The following is an 8584-nucleotide window of genomic DNA, read 5'->3' on the forward strand; positions in this document are numbered from 1 at the left end:
GACGATCTTACTTACTTAATAGTCAGAAGTAAACCATACTTGGAACTTGTTATGTGACATCTCTGTCTCTCCCATGGATTGACTGCATGTAGTAGGAGGGGAGGACACTTTCATTCAAGGATTTGTTGTAAATGATTAGAGTGATCAGAACACAGGTCATCAGGTGATTCTGGATTGAGAGAGCAATGACTCTGCTCCTTCATAGCTGTGTGACGTTGGGCAAATTGTGTAGCCTCTTTCAGAGTCTTCAGTGTAACACAGAAATAGTACCAGCTGTTACAGCACAAGGCTGTTCATTCATCCATTCGAGTGATAACTAAGATGCCAGGCATTGTCATACATTCTAGGGATCCAGTGCTGATCAAAACTAACAAATAGCCCTGTCCTCAAGAAGTTCACATTCTAGCGAGAGGAATAGCATACAATAAAGGAGGTAAATAAGTGAATTGTTTAGTATCAGAAGGTGTTGAGTTCCATAAAGAAAAATAAAGCAGGGAAGCATTGTTGTGACATGTAAATGAAAGAATTAATGTATGTAAAATTCTTAGCAGAGTGCCTGCCATATAACAATAGCAAAAACTTTAGCTGTTATTACTTCAGCTATAATGCAGGAACTTCTTACAACCAAAGAGCCTGGCGTACCCCTCAGAATAGCACAGTGTCCTTACACACACCTTGGCATGCAGTTATGTTTTCCATGGCCATTGTATCTCCACTGAAAGTTTAATATTTTCCTGTTTTACTTATTGCAAGCAGTCAGGAAAGGTACTTAGAACAAAAGATAAATTATCCTTAATTTCACCACTTACAGGAAAGCAATGTTAACATCTGGTATGTGTTCCTCCCAGGCTCTTCTCTTTTTTTTTTTTTGAATATATATATACACACACACTCTCTCTCTCTCTTTAAAACAATGTAAATAAAACCACTATTACATAATCTGCTTTTGTTACTTATAGCTATGTCATGAACATCTTCTCACATTAACAAACTGATTTGTGTCACTACTTTGATGCTTAACTGTAGTCCACTGGAAGGATGAGTCTTAGGTTATGCAACCAGTCCATTATTGATAGATATTCAATTGACTTCCAAGTTTTCATGTCTATAAAAATGCTTTGGTTTTAAAGGCACCAGCTTCACTATTTGGCCTAGAGTTTTTCTTGAATTTGTCATGGGGAAGTGTATACTGTTTCCACATTTACTGTGACCTTGAACCAGTTTTTATAAACCCAGTTGGGAAGACTGAATAGAAACTCCCTCATGGAGTAAGCTTGGTGCCCAGTTTTGTTTAGAGTCAATTCAATATAACATATTTAACTATATTCAATTAAAATATATTTTTTAAACATCTACTATGTTGAGATACCTTACTGATTCCTGCTAGGAACCAAGATGAGTAAGGTGCAATCCTTCCCTTCAGGGAAGCCCAGATGGGAGCGCAAGTATCTGATCAGCATATAGGGAGAAGAATCATGAGGTTACAGACCAGGGGGAGGACATGTCTGTTCGCTGTGACCAAATCATGTTAGTTTTATGTCACTAGCATGTTGAATAAGCAAGACTCCTGAGATATAGTTATAAAAGACATTTTATTTTTGTCTCCTTGTGCCCTTTAAGTTTCTGCAGTGGAAGGAAGTTCTAAATGAAAACATAGGCAGGGTAACTTGGGAGGACTTAAGTGACCTTTCTTAGAAGAAATGTCTGCACTGAGACCTGATGGCTGAGTGGAAGTTGGCCAGATGGAGGGGAGTGGGTTATGGAGGCAGGAGGAGGGAAGAGAAGAGTATTCCTGACATAGAGTAAAGGTGAGGAGGTGAGAAACAGTCTGATGCCTGAGAGGGACTCAAAGGTCAGTATAGGGGGTGTAGTGGGTAGGGGGAGGAGTGGCTGTTGGGGTGACTCTAGGGCACGGCTGTGGAGGGCTCCTGTGGTGGGAAAGATTTTCTCTGTATACCCCAGGTTTTAGCTTAGGTCTTCATACAAATTGAGCAGTAAATAAATATCATTGAAAGTCAAATCTGAAAATCATAGAGATTTTTTATTCTTTTCTCACCATTCCAAACTACTATGTGTCAACTTCCCACTTCTCTCCACTGGAAAATTTGAGAGCTCTCTCCAAATGGTCTTTGCATTATAAGTCAGGGGTAGGATAATATTTGGGTCCTTGAAGCAGAAGCTCCAAATGGAGCTTATTTGCTGGTCACCAGGTTTTCTCAGTGACTGGAGGTGAGTGAAAGGTTGAAGCCTCAGGGTCAAGAGTGATCACTCAGATAAGGTGAATAAATTTGACTCGTTTAAAACACAAGCATTTCAGAGGTCATTTTCCTAAGAAAAAATGTTGATCAATGGTATTTTTCAGGAAATCAACTCTGTTGAAATATAATTTATACTGCTTTTTACTTTGTCTTCTTTCAGTGAATTAAACTATAACCAAGCTTATTTCTTGATTTGCATTTCTCCTTAATTATTCTGAGCTAAGTTCTCCCCTGCAGAGCTCCAGAAAATGGATAAAATATGCATCTGAGTGTTGAACAGCAGCGGCAGACACCTACACACCAAACCCTGGCTGTGTGGGACGCTGCCATTTTCCCCAAGTCATTTCAGGTCAAAAACACCTCTGCTCCCAAAGAATAGCATTTATGGGCCCCCACTCAAGGTCTTTACAGGCACCGTATAACGTGCGAATCAGGGAGCAGTGCATTGTTCTGCACCCTCCCGAGACTAAGTTCAGGGCTACTTTTTTGCCCCTATAGGCATAGACATGCATCTCCAATTACTCAGCCCAATGGGAAACCTTGTGAGTTACCTCTGTGGGGCTTGAAGTTCAAAATCAGAAAATGATTTTGCTTTATTCCCATTCAGTGAACAGAGCTTTTTAAAAATAACCTTAATACATATCACTGTGGAACTTTGGAAACTATGGAAAATGATGACTAACATAAACACTATCCATGATACCATAGACCTAGACCCAGTTGGTATGCTCTTTAGCTTTGGGCCTTTTGCCCTCTGCCTTCCCAATAGCAGATGTAATGCCTAGAGGTGTCACAGGCATCTTGCAACCTTGAGGATGAAATTCACATGCTGAGCATGAAGGAGCACGAGATGGGAGCCTGGATCCTCAACGAAATGGTTGAGGCGACGTTCCAGCTCTCTAGTGCCTACCTCTAAACTTTTTGTGGCCTGAGTTAAATAAACCTTTATGCCTTTAAGCCACTAGCCTTTCTTTTGAGTTTAACATACATTCAGAAAAACGCACCACAGGTTTACAGCATGATGAATTTTTTCAAAGCTGATATACATATAGATATGTATGCTATTAATACATGGGTAGCTATGTAATATTTGTATATCAAGAAAAAGAACGTTACAATAAGTGATTCCCAGTTGCTCCCAGTTCCTTAGGTAACCAGTGTCTGCAAGTAACCATAGATTGGTTTTGTGTGGTTTGCAACTTCCTAAGAATGAAATCACAGTATTTTGTTTGTTTGTTTCTGGCTTCTTCTGCTCAACGTTGTATCTGTGAGATTTATCCATGCTGTTGTGTGTAGCATCATTTGTTCATTCTCTTTGCTTTATGGTAGTATAACTTATAAATATACTGCAATTTATTTGCTTATGCTGCTGTTGGTGGACATTTGAATTGTTTTCAGTTTGGGGCTATTACAAATGGTACTGCTATAAACATTCTTGTACCTATTTTTAGTAAATGTGTATACAGTTTCTGTTGGTAAATACCTATGAACAGAATTGTTGGACTGTGGCTCGCCTATGTTCAGCTTCAGTAGATACTGACAAAGTGTTCCCAAAGTTAAGTTCTAGTTTACATTCCAACCAGCACTATGTGAGCATTTCAGTTGTTTCATATCTTTGATACCATTTGGTAATATTTGTCTATTTCTCTTTAACCATTCTGTTGAGTATATAGTGATACCACATTGTGGTTTAAATTTGCATTTCCCTGATGGTTATAGAAGTTGAACACTTTTGTATGTATTTATTGATTTATGGGCCATTTGGACATCTTTTTTTTAAGTTTCTGTTCAGACATTTTGCCCACTTTTCTATTGTGTTGTTTGTCTTTTGTTGTTGTTCAATTTCTGTATGTATTCTTTTTTTTGTAGATATATATATATATTTTATTGAAGTATAGTCAGTTTACAATGTTGTGTCAATTTCTGGTGTACAGCATAATGCTTCAGTCATACATGAACACACGTATACTCATTTTCATATTCTTTTTCACCATAAGTTACTATAAGATATTGAATATAGTTCCCTGTGCTATATAGTATGAACTTGTTTACGTAATTTCTGTATGTATTCTGAATATGAGTTCTTTGTTGGGTATATATTTTGCAAACATCTTCCCTCCCATTTTGTAGCTTAATTTTTCACTCTCTTAATGATTTTTGATAATCAGAAGTTTTTATTTTAATAAAATTCAATTTATCTTTTTTCTTTATGGTTAGTTTTTGTGTTCAATTTAAGAAAGCTTTGTCTACCCTGCCCCTATGGAGATATTTTTATATGTTTCTTTTTTAAAGTTTTATTGTTTTATTTTAGCTTTTACATTTAGATTACATATATATACGTATATGTATGTATAGATTCACACATATGTATTATATATGTAATATATATATGTATTTTATATGTGTGTGTATATATATATATATATAGACTTTTTTGTGTATGGCGTAAGGTAGAATTCAAAACGCAGTTTTTCCCTCATGGAAAAAAAATTGATCAAGTCCCTTTCATGAAAGATCATCCCTTCCCCAGTGCACTGCAATGTCCCCTTTGTCACAAATGCTTAAGCCATTTCAAATTGTTCTTTTTTGTTACCAGCAGCCAGAGAATCACATCTGATGTATGTATATGTATGTGAGTGTGTATACATATTTTCCTTCATACCGTAAATATTCATTAAGAATATAGTTTTTCATATGTGCTAAATATTCTGTTATAATGATGCAGCATCATCTATTTAACCAATACTTGGATGCTGGACATTTGCTTCTAACTTTTGGTTATTATAAATGATTCTAAAATGAATATCCTTGTCCATAAATATTTGCACATACATCTCATTATTTTCTTTAAGTAAGTTCCTAGAAGTGGAATTAAGGGTTAAAATGTACAAATTTTTAAAGCCTTTGGATAGATACTGCAAAATCAACATAGAGTTAAACACAACCTGAAAAAATGTGTAGAGAATGCACTTTTAAAGTACCACAATTCTGCAGTGGGGAAGCTGATAATACTGCTTTCAAAATACAAATATATTTATTTAACTTTCCTCTTATAATCTTCACTGATTTTTTTCTACTATTTACCTTCCTAATAACAATAGAACTCAGCAGATTGGAAATTACTTGCCCTAATGTGAGATTGGTTGTCTGGGAATACAATAAAAGATGTCAACATAAAAGCCTGCCTGCTTATTTCTAGTACTCACAGCTAAGAATGCAGGTAATGGGGGCAGGTAGATCTCATATTCAACATAGTATTCCTGCTTTCTTTTTCAATTCATAGAGTCTTTTTTTCCTTTATTTCACTGTCGCCATTTTCTTTTCTACAGGCTGTGAAGGACCCAGGAATGGAATGGAATGGAGATGATAAGGTGCTTTGGAGGGATGTAGGACTTGACTGGTGGAGGAGAGGGGGAGATGGTGGTAGAAAACTGCTCCTAAGTACTCCACCCCACAACTGTTCATGTGTTGTCTTCACAGCTGAGGAAGGCATGGAGAGATGGAGGAAAGGACAAGCAGAGTCGGGGGAGGTGGAAGTCCCACCTAAGGGGATTATGAAAGACTTAGAAAGACTACAGAGTAATTGTCGTCATCTCTCTTTGGCCAGAGCAGACTGAGCCAAAGATGCCACGGTGGCTATTTCTGCAGAGTTTCAGAAAAGAGAACCTTCTGAGTTAGTGAAGGAGCTTTCAGTTGCCATGGTGATGCAAGGCTTAGTGGGAGGGCTCTGACTTACCTTCACAAAGGCGGGGATTTATTCTTCAGAACCAAGTCAAAAAACTGTATCCGTTAAGGTTCGGGAGCAGGGTCTCTGCGAGCAGATTTGAAAGGCTGAGAAGGGCTGGCTGGAACCTAAGCCGCAGCGCCAGCACTGCAGTCCCCCAGCACTTGTCGGTCTGCGGTTGCCTCCTGAGCCCGCCCAGAGAAGTCTGCCCCAGAGGAAGGGCCGTGTATGGCGTGTGCTGGATCTAAAACAGTGGTCCTTGGGGAGTAATTACAAGCACAGGGGAGGAAACTTACTTTTCTGACTGAGGAAGGCATTAGGGCAGCTTGTGTGTTCCTGGAGGGGCAAGGAGGTGTGTGTACCTCCCAAGAGGGGCTCACCCACCACCACTGATGGTCTAGGAAAGCACCTAGGCCTGTGAGGGATGGAGCCCTAAAAGAGATGGAAATGGATGCTCTGAGGAGGGGTCCCCAGAGGAGCCTCCTGTGCTCTGGCAGACCAGTCAGACTGTGGCCAGACTTCGGCTGTCTTTGAATAAGCATCTCCGTTTTCATGGTATTGTACTTTCCGTTGTGTTGCTATTGTCGCTGTTGTTTGTTTGTACTTACTTTCTTCATCATGTCCCTTTTAAAAATCTCTGATTTTTCTCTTGGCCAAAGAAACTTGAAGGAAAAAAGAAGTTTCAGACGATTGTAGGTTGAATTGTGCCTCACAAAAATAGTATATTGAAGTCCTAGGCCTGGTACCTATGAACACGACCTTATTTGGGAATAGAGTCTTTGGAATAGGGTGGGTCCTAAATCCAGTGGGTGGAGAGAGAGATTTGGAGACAAGAGAGTCACTCCCAGGGAAGATGCCCATGTGAGGATGCAGGCAGAGGCTGGAGTGGAGCATCTGTAAGTCAAGGAACGCCAAGGATTGCTGGCAACCAGCAACCGTCAGGAGCTAGGAAGAGGCAAGGAGAAATTCTCCCCTAGAGGTTTAGGGAGAAGCATGGTCCTGCCAACACCTTGATTTCAAACTTCTGGCCTCTAGACTGTGAGAGAATAAATCTCCATTATTTTAATTTGTTACGGCAGCTCCGGGACCTCATGCACAGGCTGAGGCTTAGAGCACCCTTGCTGTGTTGAGTGACTGAGGAGATCTGAGCAAATACATAGGGGAAGCAAATCCAGAACTGCATTTAGTTACAGTATGGTTCTAGCCTATAGCAGTTCCTTACAGCCTGGCTTACCCCAGTCACCTATGGGGATTCAGAGGCGCTGAGACCTTACAAGCATATTGTATAGATCTAACTGGACTTTAACTTTTTCAAAATTCTGGTTTAAAAGCACATAATATATATTTACAATCTTGACCATTTTTAAGTATGTGGTTTAGGGATAAGGATATAGTGGTCTCCCCCTTATCCTCGGTTTTGCTCTCTTCCGTTACAGTTACCCACGGTCAACTGCAGTCTGGAAATACTAAATGGAAAATTCCAGAAATAAGCAATCCATAAATTTTTAACTGAGTGCCGTCCTGCATAGTATGATGAAATCTAGTCCCGTCCTGAACCATCCCTCCCGTGACAATGAGCAGCTCGACAGTCAAGGTAACATTTATTCTACTTAATAACGGCCCAAAGTGCAAGAGCAGTGACGCTGGCAAGCCAGATATTCTACTGTGCCTAATTTGTAAACTGAATATTACCTTAGGGATGTCTGTATAGGAAAAAGCAGGGTATACGTAGGGTTCAGCACTGTCTGCGGTTCAGGCATCCACTGGGGATCTTGGGCTGTGTTTCCCTCAGATAAGGGGGGCGAGGCTACTGTATTCACAGCATTGTGGGACCTAAACTTGTTTAGAATCAGAAGATATATACTTTTAAAAAGTGATTAACATACAATTATTCTTATTCATCACTTGCTAATTATTGATTACAAGCTTGAGTCTTGGTACTGATTCTCTCTCTTAAGGGTACAAAGTTTACACTGAGCCAAGCAGGTTAATATGAGGTTTTGGATTTTGAAATTATAAAGAGGTCATCTCTTAGCAACTAAGCTTAAAGCTAATGTCATGCTTCATTTGGAATTCTTTGTTAAATTGGCTTTGGTCACTCAGTGCTAGGTTTAAACAGTAAGAGAGAGTGTGGGGGATGTTCTTGCTCTATTGTGATAAATGTGACTACTCAAGGGTACTGCTGTGGACACTGGGATGTAGAATTCAGTCAGTCTGGCACAGTGCCCACCACTTTACAGAATGAGGAGAAAGCTGACATTCGGAAGAAGAGAGGCTTTGTGGAGGAAGTGTCATCAGAAGTGACCTTCAGGAACAAGTCCAGTGTCGTCACAGGCAGCCCTGAGTTAGTTATTACAGAAAGTGCAGAGGAGATCTGGGTCAGAGGTGAGGAGCACGGTGGGCATCCTGAGGAAGCCAGCACATAAGCCAGGAGGAGTCTTCCAGTCTATCTTGAGCTTCACCCCAGTCTGTGTGCCCTCATCAACCAAGACAGGTGTGTGTGGGGTTCCTCTTGGTCCCCTGGCTTTCATCTTGCTCAGTATTCTGTGCCTGACCTCTCTGGGATGTACTGGCTCAGGTTGAAGAAGGGATACATACCAAC

This window comes from Camelus ferus, chromosome 3, assembly GCF_009834535.1.
Source record: "Camelus ferus isolate YT-003-E chromosome 3, BCGSAC_Cfer_1.0, whole genome shotgun sequence".
NCBI classification, from domain to species: Eukaryota; Metazoa; Chordata; class Mammalia; order Artiodactyla; family Camelidae; genus Camelus; species Camelus ferus.